Raw genomic sequence first — 16,746 nt, 5'->3', positions numbered from 1 at the left:
AGTCTTCCCTACCTGTGTCGGTCACACTCTGGGAAAGTCTTCCAAACAGCTTATCAGAGGCCACTCTGCGCTGTGGATATTTTTCAGCGTTTGAAACGTCCCCTTAGAAAAATTATGTACTACTGTGCTGGTAAACTTCTACGTTATTTGATACAGAGACACCTGAGTAAAGCTGAACGTACTCAGACATTTCTCTCTTTACTTATTCTGATCATCAATAAACTGATACACAATATTTTTAGCGCAACGCAATCTGACTTTCAATAATCCCTACAAAAGAATGGCCCTGACTAACAATAACCTATACCTTTCATGAATCACTTACCTCACAAAATACTTTGTTACTCGAACTACTGCAATACAGCGAGCGCCAATACTGCCATCTAAATAAAAGTTTCTAACTACGGAAGGCACTAACTACTGATCGTCATAGTTAGCAAATGAAAGATTTTGATAGAGAACAAACAATGTATTTACCTTAATAATGTTCAAAATTCATCATATATATATCACTTCATGATATCCAGTCTTACAAATTTCCTCTTTCTGACGGACACACGTCCATATCATCCGCTCTCAAAACTCTGGCATCTCTGTCCCCACATCCACCACTGCTGGCGACTCACCTCAAACTGCCCAACGCTACGCGCTGTTCACATCCAACTGCCCAACACTGCACAGGCGATATTCCAACGATGAGTCCAACCAGTCACAGACTGCACACAGCACAGTCAGTGATTTTCATACAGAGAGCAACGTGGCGTTACCAACATAAAAACCTAAACAGCCTACTTACAAGCGTAGAAGGCATGGGCTCGCAGGCTACGTCCATTTGCTAAACTCTAGGAGAATAGCATATCCGCCGTTTCACTTGTCGAGTAGTAGACTTTCATTGTTAACAAGTGGTGAAAGAGAGAAAATGTAAATGTATATTATCTTTCGTACTTACAGACAGCACAATAACAGTAAACACATAAGTGGCTCAAATGGCTCTGAGCACTATGGGACTTAACTGCTAAGGTCATGAGTCCCCTAGAACTAGGAACTACTTAAGCCTAACTAACCTAAGAACATCACACACATATGCAATTTAGTGCCACTCACACGAATTTGCAGACAACATTTCTACACAACGTTAAGTGGAGATTTCTTTAGCGGAGTGACAAATATTAGCCGGGATAATCATTTTTGAGATCAAACGAATTGTTACGCTGACAACAGGTAACTGTTATATATATATGGTGTTACAAAAAGGTACGGCCAAACTTTCAGGAAACATTCCTCACACACAAATAAAGAAAAGATGTTATGTGGACATGTGTCCGGAAACGCTTCATTTCCATGTTAGAGCTCATTTTAGTTTCGTCAGTATATACTGTACTTCCTCGATTCACCGCCATGATTTCATACGGGGTACTCTACCTGTGCTACTAGAACATGTGACTTTACAAGTACGACACTACATGTGGTTCATGCACGATGGAGCTCCTGCACATTTCAGTCGAAATGTTCGTACGTTTCTCAACAACAGATTCGGTGATCGATGGATTGGTAGAGGCGGACCCATTCCATGGCCTCCACGCTCTCCTGACATCAACCCTCTTGACTTTCATTTATGGGGGCATTTGAAAGCTCTTGCCTACGCAACCCCGGTACCAAATGTAGAGACTCTTCGTGCTCGTATTGTGGACGGCTGTGATACAATACGCCATTCTCCAGGGCTGCATCAGCGCATCAGGGAATCCATGCGACGGAGGGTGGATGCGTGTATCCTCGCTAACGGAGGACAATTTGAACATTTCCTCTAACAAATTGTTTGAAGTCACGCTGGTACGTTCTGTTTCTGTGTGTTTCCATTCCATGATTAATGTTATTTGAAGAGAAGTAATAAAATGAGCTCTTAACATGGAAAGTAGGCGTTTCCGGACACATGTCCACATAACATATTTTCTTTCTTTGTGTGTGAGGAATGTTTCCTGTATGTTTGGCCGTACCTTTTTGTAACACCTTATATATATATATATATATATATATATATATATATATATATATATATATATATCGGTTCCGCCGCACCTATAAACAATTTTTTGCTTTAGCAAGGGACCGTAGACCTTAGTACGTGACATTATTCCGAAAGAAAACAATTTTTAACAGTTGGACGCACAGACAGACAACGAAGTGATCCCACAAGTGTTCCGTTTTTACTGACTGAGTTACGGAACCCTAAAAATAAAGGTCTATTTCTTCACATAACGTTGTTTACGTCTGACGCCCATATTTTACAGCAACGATCTGTTTGTAATTAAGGAGCGCGTCCGCACGCCCGAAGTGATCAATAACGCGGGGTCCGGAGCCGCCGGTGAAGTACGTACGCTATGAACGCTGGCAGCGCTCGCAAGCAATTAATTCCGCGTCCAATTAGCGGCGGTCCGCAGCGGCCGAGTTTTTACGGCTTCCGGCTGCGAGACACGCACTTCGCCGTAACTCGGGAGCGGTCGGCCCGCCGGGCACGGCAGCACGCGCCGAGCCGCGGTGTCCCAACTCATCGCGGCCGCTTCCGCCCAGCCACTGTCTGTGCGAGATGCGCGTGTCCTACACTGCGGGGGCGGCACGCGTCCACTCGTAAAGCACGTCCGCCGATGATGAGAACAAAAATGTGAAATCAGACCGCTGACGGCTGCGAATTACGGCCGAGTGAAAACTCTGTCTGCGGCTGAAATTACGTGCTGAACTTCGAAGTCGTAAAACAAATGCTACAGTTGTTCAAAGGGACAGTCTTTAGCAGGTTACTGCGACGCGAGTGTCAGACGATTTAGGTGGTGCAGGGAGCAAACAAACGATGGAAGAGGTAGATGCAATCACATCGCCCTCCAAGAGCCTAAGGAACCGACAGGGCATTCCTATGAATTGGGGAGCGATGGAGCGCATTGTGGAATTTCACAGACGAAAAACTGAAGGTGTTATAATAATAATACATATAGATTTGATAAATGCAGTTTTTACTCTTAGCAGAAATAATTATTTCATATTTTATTTTGTTGAGTTATTAACAGTAGAAAATTTCGGGATTATGGGAGGTAGTAATGTGTAGGACACAATTATGTTATAATGTACAGGGTTATTACAAATGATTGAAGCGATTTCACAGCTCTACATTAACTTTATTATTTGAGATATTTTCACAATGCTTTGCACACACATACAAAAACTCAAAAAGTTTTTTTAGGCATTCACAAATGTTCGATATATGCCCCTTTAGTGATTCGGCAGACATCAAGCCGATAATCAAGTTCCTCCCACACTCGGCACAGCATGTCCCCATCAATGAGTTCGAAAGCATCGTTGATGCGAGCTCACAGTTGTGGCACGTTTCTTGGTAGAGGGGGTTTAAACACTGAATCTTTCACATAACCCCACAGAAAGAAATCGCATGGGGTTAAGTCGGGAGAGCGTGGAAGCCGTGACATGAATTGCTGATCATGATCTCCACCACGACCGATCCATCGGTTTTCCAGTCTCCTGTTTAAGAAATGCCGAACATCATGATGGAAGTGCGGTGGAGCACCATCCTGTTGAAAGATGAAGTCTCCATTTGTGGCATGAGCCAGTTTTCCAGCATGTCCAGATGCAGGTGTCCTGTAACGTTTTTTTCGCAGAAGAAAAAGGGGCCGTAAACTTTAAACCGTGAGATTGCACAAAACACGTTAACTTTTGGTGAACTGCGAATTTTCTGCACGAATGCGTGAGGATTCTCTACCGCCCAGATTCGCGTTCAACCGTTTCTTCGCTCACTGCAGGCCGACCCGTTGATTTCCCCTTACAGAGGCATCCAGAAGCTTTAAACTGCGCATACCATCGCCGAATGGAGTTAGCAGTTGGTGGATCTTTGTTGAACTTCGTCCTGAAGTGTCGTTGCACTGTTATGACTGACTGATGTGAGTGCATTTCAAGCACGACATTCGCTTTCTCGGCTCCTGTCGCCATTTTGTCTCACTGCGCTCTCGAGCGCTCTGGCGGCAGAAACCTGAGTTTTTCTACGTATCTGTAGTGTGTCGTGACCATATGTCAATGAATGGAGCTATAGTGAATTTATGAAATCGCTTCAATCATTTGTAATAGCCCTGTATATTACACAATTTTTGTAAAAATCCTTAGATCTGGGTTTCAGTTGTAGATAACACGCTACAACGAAAAGGAATATGAAAATGCTGTTTTTATTCGTAGCAGAAATAATTATTTCATATTTTGTTTTGTTGAGATATTAACAGTAGAAAATTTCTTGATTATGGGAGGTAGTAATGTGTAGGACATAATTAAGTATTAATGTATATTGCACAATTTTTGTAAAAATCCTTAGAATCTGGGTTTCAATTGTAGATAACACGCTACAATGAAAAGCAATATGTTCCTGCGTAACATCAAGCGCCGGCACGACGACGTCAGCCAATAGAACGCTGACTAGGACTACACCACGACAGGAGCGGCACCTATACGAAGAGAATATAGGCGCCTCTCCAGCTAGCCTCGACACACTATAAGAACCGCACTGCAAGACGAGCTGTGATATAAACTCTATAGCAGTGACTTATTAACTTGTGTGATTTGCTTCCACGGAAATGGTATACATCGAAGGACATTGATTATTTGAATGTCGCCATTTGCTTGCGACCCATCTTTGTGGAAACGCCAAGTATTGCCAATTTCACTTATTCTCATAAACTCCATTAATAAGATTTGCTTGAATGTTGTCTAAGTGTCCGAGAAAACAGCTTTCTAGGCACCCTGTACTAGACGAGTGGGCAGGATCCCACAGAATAAATAAATAAACAAATAAATATATACGAAACACTTGCGCGTTGATCGAGCACACCGGCAAAAAATGTGGCAGCTCGCTGCTGCTTTGCTGCGATGTCTTCCTTTAGTTCAAACTCGTACTCATAATAGGGATACGAGACTGTCGTCTATGGGAAAAACAGGCTGGATTTAAAAATGGTAGATCCTGCCAAGTTCAAATATTTCTAACGAAACGTAATAGAACACTGCATAGAAGCCAACTGACCAGTGCACCTAACCTTTATTGACTTGAAAAAATGCTTTTAACAGAATACACCGAGGATCATTGTGCAATATTGTAAATCCATATAGAATCACTGAGCATCTGACTGATGTTTCCAGAAACTTGCATCTAGACTCGCGCTGTTCGGGAGTGGAATGGTGGAGAGAGAGTTTGTGGTTCGATGAATCCTCTGCCAAGCACTTAAATGTGAATTGCAGAGTAATCATGTAGATGTAGAATTGGTGTATCAAAACAGATTTTTTTCATTTCAGCACTACTGAGTGCAGTGGTTGGTTGTAACGTGTTTCGTAGTCACATGAGTGTGCTCACAAGTCCGTCAAGCGGCGAGTTTTCGACCTCATAGTTCTTACTGAGACCACACCTTCTTCCTTAGGCAGTTATTATGATTCCTTCAGCGGTTTTCATTTTGAAGCCCTTTTAGTAAACGCAGCATTGGTAACTGTAAGCAGTTTTGGAAGTACCATTAGTTTCATTGTAAAAGCAATGTGAAAAGTGGTACGGGTGCTGAGGATTTCGGACTTCTGGACGAGCATTGCGAGCCCGTTAACTACGAGAAATGTGAAAAGATCGTGCGGTAAGAGTTTAAAATATCTTGAACTACACGGTCCAGTCACGTTAATGTTCAGATGGTTCAAATGGCTCTAAGCACCATGGGACTTAACATCTGAGGTCATCACTCCCCTAGACTAACTAACCTAGGGACATCACACACATCCATGCCCGAGGCAGGATTCGAACCTACATCACACACATCCATGCCCGAGGCAGGATTCGAACCTGCGACCGTAGGAGCAGCGCGGTTCCGGACTAAAGCGCCTACAACGTTAATGTTACCGCATGCGTTAACTACTGACAGACGGCAGGTGGCAGCCTTAGCAGTGTAAGGTGTGTGTGTGTGTGTGTGTGTGTGTGTGTGTGTGTGTGTGTGTGTATGTGTGTGTGTGTTTGGCGATTAGGGAGGGGGGAGGGGGGCGCGGAACACTGTCCAATCGATGTCGTAATGCTCAAGTGATTTATCTGACTTCCAAAGGGCATGATCATTGGATTTTGGGCCAGGGATGGAAGCATTTCCGAAACGACTAAGTTCGTAAACTGTTCGCGTGGCCGCCTTTGTTTGTTAAAGTACAAAGTGCATGGCAAACTGGACCTATCCAATCCGGCACCTAGACAACTGTGGTACAGCACAAACCATGGATGAAAGGAGTGAACGACGGCTGTGATGATGCGTAGGTACAAAAAGACGTGCAGAGCAATTGACCGCCCGTCTGAACCAAGGGGCTATCAACGGTGTTTTCTCAACGACCGTTCAGTGAACTTTGCTGCATATGGGTCTCCGCAGCAGGTACCTTGTACATGTACCCACGCTGACTTCTGTTCATCAGCGATAAAGGCTGGAATTTCTACCCCAGTACCGCAACTGGACGTCCACAGAGGGGTGAAAAGATGAATCACGTTTTATGCTCGACAGTTCCCCACAGTCGTTTAATGAACAAAGTAAGAGCATGTGGACTATCAGACCAATTGTGTGATTCGATTGAAGAGTTCCTAGATAATAGAACGCAGCATGTCATTCTCAATGGAGAGAAGTCTTCCGAAGTAAGAGTGATTTCAGGTGTGCCGCAGGGGCGTGTCGTTGCTATTCACAATATACATAAATGACCTTGTGGATGGCATCGGAAGTTCATTGAAGCTTTTTGCGGATGATGCTGTGGTATTTCGAGAGGTTGTAACAATGGAAAATTGTACTGAAATGCAGGAGGATCTGCAGCGAATTGACGCATGGTGCAGGAAATGGCAATTGAATCTCAATGTAGACAAGTGTAATGTGCTGCGAGTACATAGAAAGATAGATCCCTTATCATTTAGCTACAATATAGCAGGTCAGCAACTGGAAGCAGTTAATTCCATAAACTATCTGGGAGTACGCGTTAGGAGTGATTTAAAATGGAATGATCATATAAAGTTGATCGTCGGTAAAGCAGATGCCAGAATGAGATTCATTGGAAGAATCCTAAGGAAATGCAATCCGAAAAGAAAGGAAGTAGGTTACAGTACGCTTGTTCTCCCACTGCTTGAATACTGCTCAGCAGTGTGGGATCCGTACCAGATAGGGTTTATAGAAGAGATAGAGAAGATCCAACGGAGAGCAGCGCGCTTCGTTACAGGATCATTTAGTAATCGCGAAAGCGTTACGGAGATGATAGATAAACTCTAGTGGAAGACTCTGCAGGAGAGACGCTCAGTAGCTCGGTACGGGCTTTTGTCAAAGTTTCGAGAACATACCTTCACCGAGGAGTCAAGCAGTATATTGATCCCTCCTACGTATATCTCGCGAAGAGACCATGAGGATAAAATCAGAGAGATTAGAGCCCACACAGAGGCATACCGACAATCCTTCTTTCCACGAACAATATGAGACTGGAATAGAAGGGAGAACCGATAGAGGTACTCAAGGTACCCTCCGCCGCACACCATCAGGTGGCTTGCGGAGTATGGATGTAGATGTAGATGTTATGCTCCGTTGAACAGATGACCAACACGCTGCAGCAATCATCGGAAGGGTCCCTGGTGGAGGAGCGAGCATTATGGTCTAGGAAATGTATTAATCGCATTCCCACGGCGATCTCGTCATTCTGGAAGGCACAATGGATCAATAAAGGATGCATCTATTCGTCGGGATCAAGTCCATCTCTATATGCGGTTTGCTCTTCATTGGCACGTTGGCATCCACCAGCAACACAATGCAACGTCACACAGCTCTCAGCATACGTGCGTGATTCGAAGAGCATCAGGATAAGCTTACCATACTCGCCTGGCCACAAAAGTTCCCAGCTTTAACGGAATCTGATCCTTAACCGAGAAGCCTTCGGCACGCTTCCACATCCCTGTCAGTTCCTTCCAGAACCTAATTGATCTCTTTCCTGCACGTTTCGCAGCGATCCGTGCTGCAAAAGTTGGATGGTCATTCAGGCTTTTGACAGTTGGTCACGTTAATGTGACTGGACAGTGAATAGGTGACATTAGTAATAGTGATGCCAAGAAAGCTTGTTTCGCTGCTATTGTAAGTTCCCAGCGCGTTTGAGCCACGGATTCCTCGCAGAATGTGAACCGCCGAACTGCGCCCGAAAGGCGGGCGGGCATAATAATATTAGCTGGCCGGACGCCGAACAAATGGCGCGAATAGATTGTTCGCGCGTGCGCGCCGTGCCGTAAGTCTGCCGGCACGGGGGCAGCCAGCAGTTACTCGGAGCGGCCTAATAGCCGTCACGCGAGCGAAACGCGCGCACTAAATCTCGGCCGCCCCTCCGGGCCGTCGCAGCCTATTAAATAACAGCACCGCTATTTGCCCCAGCCGAGTTTTATTACCGATTGCTCGGGGTCCAAATACCGTCTCCTCGTAGGGCGTTTATTTTAAAGTATGTCTGCGCTGTCTAGTCTCTCTAGTACTATAGTTTCTACTAGCTTTTCTAAAAAACAATCAATTTAAACAATGCGCGCTGAAAGACGGGAATAAAATAATGAAAGTAGCTCAAACAACACATTCCCCCGTGAACGTCTGCTATACCGTCGGTGTTCAACCCAGAAGCAGTGATCTGAATATTGCTGGAGGAATAAATTTTCATCACTGCTGTGCGCGGAGCAAGAGGACGCAAGTCTGTGTATAATGATATCGTTAATATTTTCGGCCATTTTTCCTCAGCTGTTGTTTCAACTACGATTTATCAAGTAAATTAAAAAAAAATTCTTTTGGACTGAATGTTTTACGCGTTTCTACCAAATGTCTCGCCTGTTCGTGACAGGCATCATCGGCGGTCTATAACATAAAGAAAATAATTAAATTACACATATGCTGATAGATCTGCAGTGATACTTGAAAGCTCATCCAGTGGTTTACAAATGTGTGTGTGTATAAACACAATTGTATATTTGTAAATACATAGTTTAAAAACAATATTGCAGTGCAGATGCAAACTTCCTTTGGATATGTATGCACGCATGCCCAAAGGAACAAGAACTGCGGAGACTACAGACGTTATGAAATACATACATGAAATGTGTTCGCAGGTGCGAATATGTACAACCATCAGCTGTAGAATGGAATGACGACAATGAAAACCAATGCCAGACCGGGACTCGAAACCCGGATCTCCCGCTTAACACGAACAGTCGTGTTACTATTTAATGTACTTCATAACGGCTGTACTCGCCGGAACGCCTTTTCCTGGACTTTCAAAGGAACTCTGCATCGTATTATGAATAACAAAAAATTTTCAAATTTGTCTGAATTCCCAAGGGACCAAACTAATCATGTCATCGGTCCCTACACTTACACACTACTTAATCTAAATTACGCTAAGAACAACCCACACAACCGTGCCCGGGGGAGGACTCGAACCTCCGGCAGGAGGGGCCGCACAATTCGTGAGATGGCACCTCTAACCGCGAGACCAATCCACGCGGCTTGGAGTAACACAGGCACTGAAATGTCGTATTTATCCGCCGACACTGGGAAAGCGACTTTCAAGTAAAATGTCTCGCCTGTATGGGAATATATATAATGATGTAAGAGTACAGGTTGTCGATACACGTGGTTGATGGCATATAGAAGTTTGGGTCTGTCCGGAGAGGAGGAGGAGGAGGAGGAGGAGATTGGTGTTTAACGTCCCGTCGACAACGAGGTCATTAGAGACGGAGCGCAAGCTCGGGTGAGGGAAGGATGGGGAAGGAAATCGGCCGTGCCCTTTCAAAGGAACCATCCCGGCATTTGCCTGAAGAGATTTAGGGAAATCACAGAAAACCTAAATCAGGATGGCCGGATACGGGATTGAACCGGGTCTGCCCGGAGTCGTGCGGCGATAGTTCAACGTTACTGGCACGGTAGCTCAGCGTGTTCGGTCAGAGAGCCGGCCCGGCTTTTGTAATAAAAAAAAACTGAGTGAAGGGATGAACAACGAACTTCAACGGATATCATCTGACGACCGCTACCACCAAATACAACGAACCAAAAAAAAAAAATTGTTCCGTTACTATTGCCAGTACAAAGAATTTCGTATAACAATTTTTTTTTTTTTTTTTTTTTTTTTTTTTTTTTTTTTTTTTTTTTTAGTGCTTACTCCGACAGGAGGCAACACAGATTAATTTCCAGATCAAGTTAGCCTGTATACGCGTTAATTGCCCATTCCACAGAAGAAGTGAGTCAAAGTCCTATTGGTGAAAACATGGCGACAAAAACACAGCTTGGTAACCTCATAACCGTTGCGTTACTACATCAGTTAAAACGATCTCTACGCCTCAGACCTGATATTAGTTGCGTAAGTAACGTAATTCTGAACTTCTGGATCTCTATAACGGACACTGACATCGAAAAATTTTCAAGATCCCTGAAAACATGGTCTTAAAAACATGTGGTAAGAATTCCGACGATTTGCCATGAACATAAATTACAGAAGTGGCCCACAATTGGTACTTTTGGTACACAAAAATCATGATTTTTTTCGGATGTATTTTGGTAAAGGATAAAGATTTTTCAAAAACGGGAAAATGGCGTTTTTACATAAATGTCTAAAGAATGTTCTCTAATATTTGTGCCATCTGTTGTGGTTAGTTATTTACATAATTGCGGCCCACGGTGCAAAAACTGCTCAATACCGGTATTCGCTTTTTTTCCATATCTACGTTAAGTTTGAACCTCTGGATCTCGGTAATGTATTATCATATCGAAAAAAGTTTTGATGTTCCCCGATAATATCATCTTTAAGGCATATGGTAAAATTTCAACGATCTGTCATGGACAGAAGTGGGTCAGTTGGTACTTTTGGTAACGAAAAATTATGATTTTTCAGGAATTTTCATGGGAACCGTCCACGACCAAATGTGCTTTTATACGATGCTTAAGGTTAACCTTAGACCACACCTAATGTAGAAAACCAAACTATTTGCTCTATTTGCCTATTCTGGAGGAAGTGTGAAATGTTTAAATTTTGATCCAGTATTGTAGGATATCTACCACGCCCATTCTCCTGACAGGTATAAAAATGGTCGCCAGACCAAGGGCTATCCAAAACACTTTACTTGTTACCTTTGTTATTGACAGAATCCGACTTACAACCCCCAGAAAAATCCCATTTTCGTGCGTGGCTTTTTGGAACATAGTGGTACACTGCACTGTCGTAAGCTGACCGGTTCAGAAAGTTTTGTACACTAGACAACTAATACGATGGTTGTCTGGGTTACATAAAGTCAATCAATATCACTTAATTTATTCAAAAAATATTGTTGGTACGTTTTTACCTTTAGACTGAACTTGCCTAAACGATTTCAGCGATGTGAAGCTTGGGCGTAAGAGATACCCCTATCAGTAGTGGCGGTATTGGAAAGGAATTCGTCCCCACTGTGATTAATGAAGTTCAGAAAAACCACATAGTCATGCCACTCTTCGACCTTTGCGAGCAGTTTCGGTACCGACCAGAGTTTCAGTTGGATGAACATTCAAATTTCTTTCTCTCTTTGCCCGGTAGAAATACATGTAACATGGCTCAAATGGCTGTGAGCACTATGGGACTTAACATCTGAGGTCATCAGTCCCCTAGAACTTAGAACTACTTCAACCTAACTAACCTAAGGACATCACACACATCCATGCCCGAGGCAGGATTCGAACCTGCGACCGTAGCGGTCGTGCGGTTCCGGACTATAGGGCCTAGAACCGCTCAGCCACAACGGCCGGCTGGAAATTGTTATGTTCGCCTATTTGGGGGACCATTTGCCTCCCAAACGACGATGAAATGTTTATGGATGACAATGCACCATGTCACAGGCCACAATTGTTCGTGATTGTTTTGAAGAACATTCTGGGCAGTTCGAGTGAATGATCTGGCCGTCCAGATTCCTCTACATGATTCATATCGCACATTATGGGACACAATCTAGAAGTTAGTTCGTACACAAAATCCTGCACTTACAACACTTTGTGAATTATGGATGGCTACAGAGGCAGCATGGCTCAGTATTTCTCAAGGGGACTTCCAGCGACTTGTTGAGTTCATGCCACTTCGAGGTCCGACGCGAAATTAGGAAGTTGTTGTTGTTGTTGTGATCTTCAATCTTGAGACTGGTTTGTTGCAGCTCCCCATGCTACTCTATCCTGTGCAAGCTTCTTCATCTCCCAGTACCTACTGCAACCTACATCCTTCTGAGTCTGCTTAGTGTATTCATCTCTTGCTCTCCCTCTACGATTTTTACCCTCCACGCTGCCCTCCAATACTAAATTGGTGATCCCTCGATGTCTCAGAACATGTCCTACCAACCGATCCCTTCTTCTAGTCAAGTTGTGCTACAAGCTCCTCTTCTCCCCAATTCTATTCAGTACCTCCTTATTAGTTATGTGATCAACCCATCTAATATTCTGCATTCTTCTGTAGCACCACAATTCGAAAGCTTCTATTCTCTTCTTGTCTAAGCTAGTTATCGTCCACGTTTCACTTCCATACATGGCTGCACTCTATACAAGTACTTTGAGAAACGACTTCCAGACACTTAAATCAATACTCGATGTTAACAAATTTCTCTTCTTCAGAAACGCTTTCGTTGCTATTGCCATTCTACATTTTATATCCTCTCTACTTCGACCATCATCAGTTATTTTGGTCCCCAAATAGCAAAACTGCTTTACTACTTTAAGTGTCTCATTTCCTAATCTAATTACTTCAGCATCACCCGACTTAATTCGACTACATTCCATTATCCTCGTTTTGCTTTTGTTGATGTTCATCTTATACCCTCCTTTCATGACACTGTCCATTCCTTTCAACTGCTCTTCCAAGTCCTTTGCTGTCTCCGACAGAATTACAATGTCATCGGCGAACCTCAAAGTTTTTATTTCTTCTCCATGGATTTTAATACCTACTCCGAATTTTTCGTTTGTTTCCTTTATTGCTTGCTCAATATACAGATCGAATAACATTGGAGATAGGCTACAATTCTGTCTCACTCCCTTCCCAACCACTGCTTACCTTTCATGCCCCTCGACTCTTATAACTGCCATCTGCTTTCTGCACAAATTGTAAATAGCCTTTCGCTCCCTGTATTTTACCCCTGCCACCTTCAGAATTTGAAAGAGAGTATTCCAGTCAGCATTGTCAAAAGCTTTTTCTAAGTCTACAAATGCTAGAAACGTAGATATGCCTTTCCTTAATCTATTTTCTAAGATAAGTCGTAGGGTCAGTATTGCCTCACGTGTTCCAACATTTCTACGGAATCCAAACTGATCTTTCCGAGGTTGGCTTCTACCAGCTTTTCCATTCGTCTGTAAAGAATTCGCGTTAGTATTTTGCAGCCGTGGATTATTAAACTGTTAGTTCTGTAATTTTCACATCTGTCAACACCTGATTTATTTAGGATTGGAATTATTATATTCTTCTTGAAGTCTGAGGGTATTTCGCCTGTCTCATACATCTTGCTCACCAGATGGTAGAGTTTTGTCAGGACCGGCTCTCCCAAGGTTGTCAGTAGTTCTAATGGAATGTTGTCTACTCCGGGGGCCTTGTTTCGATTCAGGTGTTTCAGTGCTCTGTCAAACTCTTCACGCAGTATCGTATCTCCCATTTCATCTTCATCTACATCCTCTTCGATTTCCACAATATTGTCCTCAAGTACATCGCCCTTGCATAGGCCCTCTATATACTCCTTCCACCTATCTGCTTTCCCTTCTTTGCTTAGAACTGGGTTTCCATCAAAGCCCTTGATTTTATGCAAGTGGTTCTCCTTTCTCCAAAGGTCTCTTTAATTTTCCTGTAGGCAGTATCTATCTTACCCCTAGTGAGATAAGCCTCTACATTCTTACATTTGTGCTCTAGCCATCACTGCTAAGCCATTTTGCACTTCCTGTCGATATCATTTTTGAGACGTTTGTATTCCTTTTAGCTGCTTCATTTACTGCATTTTTATATTTTCTCCTTTCATCAATTAAATTAGGAAGTATCCTCAGTGTATTTGTGGCACATCCTGAGTAGAAGAAGGGATCGATTGCTAGGGCATACTCTGAGGCATCAAGGGATCACCAATTTAGTATTTGAGGGCAGCGTGGAGGGTAAAAATCGCAGAGGGAGACCAAGAGATGAATACACTAAACAGATTCAGAAGGATGTAGGTTGCAGTAGCTACTGGGAGATGAAGAACCTTGCACAGGATAGAGTAGCATGGAGAGCTGCATCATAGTCTCTGGACTGAAGACCACAACAACAACAACCTCAGTGTATGGTGTTTTATTGTTGCTCATCATATCCGAGATACTATTTCGCAATGAGAAATGAGGTGCCCTCCTTCGAACTTTTAGAATGTTTTCCATCGAGCCTATCTGGTAACGACCTCTTATTGAGCAGCAGTACTCTTGCATTAGTATGATTTACCTTGTAACCGAAATTTAACAGATTATTTTTGTTGCCACGTGGAGGACTTTTTTGTGCAGGGTCTTTCTTTTCGACACATGTCGATGCCTTGTCTACATTATTTTGCAATTCGTTTCGATCTTCACTAGAAGGCATACGACAGCAACATCTGCAAAAAATCTGAAGGGTTGCTTTCCTAAGCAGTTTACATACATTAAGATCAGCGGACGGCCTATAAATCAATCGTGGGGGAAACGTGGGGCACCATCTGCACAAATTTCCGAAACACTGCAAATCGGAATGTTTTCTTTCCACGTCCAGGATGTCGAATGTTTCAGCACTAGCAGCTAGGTGATAAATACTGGTCCGCCGCCGTCACTGTTGAGTGTGGAGGGCCCCACCGGTAGTCACGGCACGCAGCTGGACTACTACAGAGCAAGAGGACTGCAAACAGCCGGGCGAGAGCTGCGGGAGGCGCTCCTCACGCACGAACACGCATGTGCGTGTTTGCAGGTCACGTCTGCCCCCCGGAGGGCAATGCGCGCGGCACCGACCCCGGGGAACCCCCGGCGGTGAGTAACTGCCGACCGTTGGTAGCCCTGCGCAGCGCTGGCGCCGTCTGGCACGGCGACCGGGGGCGCTCCGCGTTAATTATAAGGGATGCGGCGGGGAACGCCCGCAAATATGACTAATGTCGGGCGAAAATTGTGATGCCGCGGACGTGACTCCATTCTCCTCCCGTTAACGCGTTTCCACTCTTCAATTATGCGTTTGCGGCTCAATATATTTCTGTACAATTACGAGGATGCTCTCTGTGCATTTTCGTTTCCTGCTGAAGTGTTGCCCGGTGGAAAAATTGGTGGCAAAATCAAGCGCTTTGAACAATGAATGAAATATTCGACATAAAAGTTTTCTGGGTATGGTACTTCATCGTTATGTATAAAACTACTGCTGCTGGAGAAAAACCAACGTTTCGGCCACGGTTGCAGCGGCCTTCTTCTGGGTCTTATGGTGCGTTCTAGCTACGGAGTGTCCTTTATATTTTGTTGTAACTGTTCACTGCGCATGCCATTACGTCATAACTTCAAAAACGTTGTTAGTTTCATTGGTCACTTAAGGAAGAAGGAGAGAGAACTTTATTTTAATAGGTTATTGCGGTGGAGCGAGAACGTCACCTCTGTTGTCTGTTGGCTCTTGTATTATGTGCCGTCGAATGAGAAGTTGGCTGCTGTTTACCAAGTGCTGGACGTCGGCTGCGCGGCGACAGTTACTTGCCGGTAGTGCTCGTGCGTCGTGTTGACATTGCGGTCTGTTGGGCACTGATTGTTGGCAGCCAAGATGGGGCAAGCCTGAGTCCATCCTCCCTGTTGATGTTTTTCTCCAGCAGCAGTAGTTTTATACATTATGACGCGGTACCATACCCAGAAAACTTTTATGTCGACTGACTCTAGCCGCGGAAGACTACGCAATTAAATGAATTAAATATAATTATGTATTATTGTCCATACGGCGAAAGAACAGCCGTGGCACTTAGTTACCTTGAGCTTAGCAAGTGTGCTTCACACGTCAGTCAAAACCAGTCGTGCAACATGATTTTGTACACCTCTCTTTGGCAACACCTCTGTGTTACTGCAATTCTATAAGTGGTTATCGTTCTCAGTCAGTAGCTTTTGTACTGCCAGCAGCCTTTTCAGACTTCTGCGCTTCTCAGTTCAAGGCAGATAATAGCAGTGCCAGTGTTATGCGACCATTTTTCCATAAAAAGTTATGTAAAATGCAAATCTATAATGAGAGACCCATTTGATCAGAACACTTAACTGAAGCTGAGGAATATGATAAACAGCATTACTAGTGATCGTCGGTAACTGACTAGCGTAACCATACTGTTTTTTTACTCCTGATTCAGATTTGCATGCTTGGAGAAGCGAGAGAACAGTCAAAGCGTTCTGGGCAGTACAGGGATAGTAAGAGCCATTTCATAGAAGGCCTCCCTAGGGATAGGTGAGCGTCAGTAGTTTTTTATGACGCCGCCATGAGGCACCTTACGCTTCGTGGACACACAGACAGGACCTCGTGTTGCACAAGTTACCACCACCATTCTGCAACCTGGAAAGAGGGAACTGCTTTTTTTCTTTTGGAAAGTTCCTTTGGGTCTGCTGAGGTCATCAGTGAACTGTGTGTTCTTCACAGTTCGATTCCTCTGCCTCTTAATGTCGCTTGCAGCGTTAATTTTAATTCCCACCACGCGCCATCTTTTGTTGACTAGCGATCCCAAGGGGG

General features: G+C 43.9%; 1 protein-coding gene across 1 annotated transcript in view; it reads right to left on the bottom strand.

Annotated features, from left to right (window-relative positions):
* The window catches only part of LOC126153857 (uncharacterized), a 1,728,205-nt gene that overhangs the window by 1,509,377 nt on the left and 202,082 nt on the right, over nt 1–16,746 (bottom strand). The window lies entirely within an intron of this gene.

The sequence above is a fragment of the Schistocerca cancellata genome, chromosome 2, assembly GCF_023864275.1.
Source record: "Schistocerca cancellata isolate TAMUIC-IGC-003103 chromosome 2, iqSchCanc2.1, whole genome shotgun sequence".
Classification (NCBI taxonomy): domain Eukaryota; kingdom Metazoa; phylum Arthropoda; class Insecta; order Orthoptera; family Acrididae; genus Schistocerca; species Schistocerca cancellata.
The sequence above is the reverse complement of the archived record's forward strand: the minus strand, read 5'-3'. Positions and strand labels throughout refer to the sequence as shown.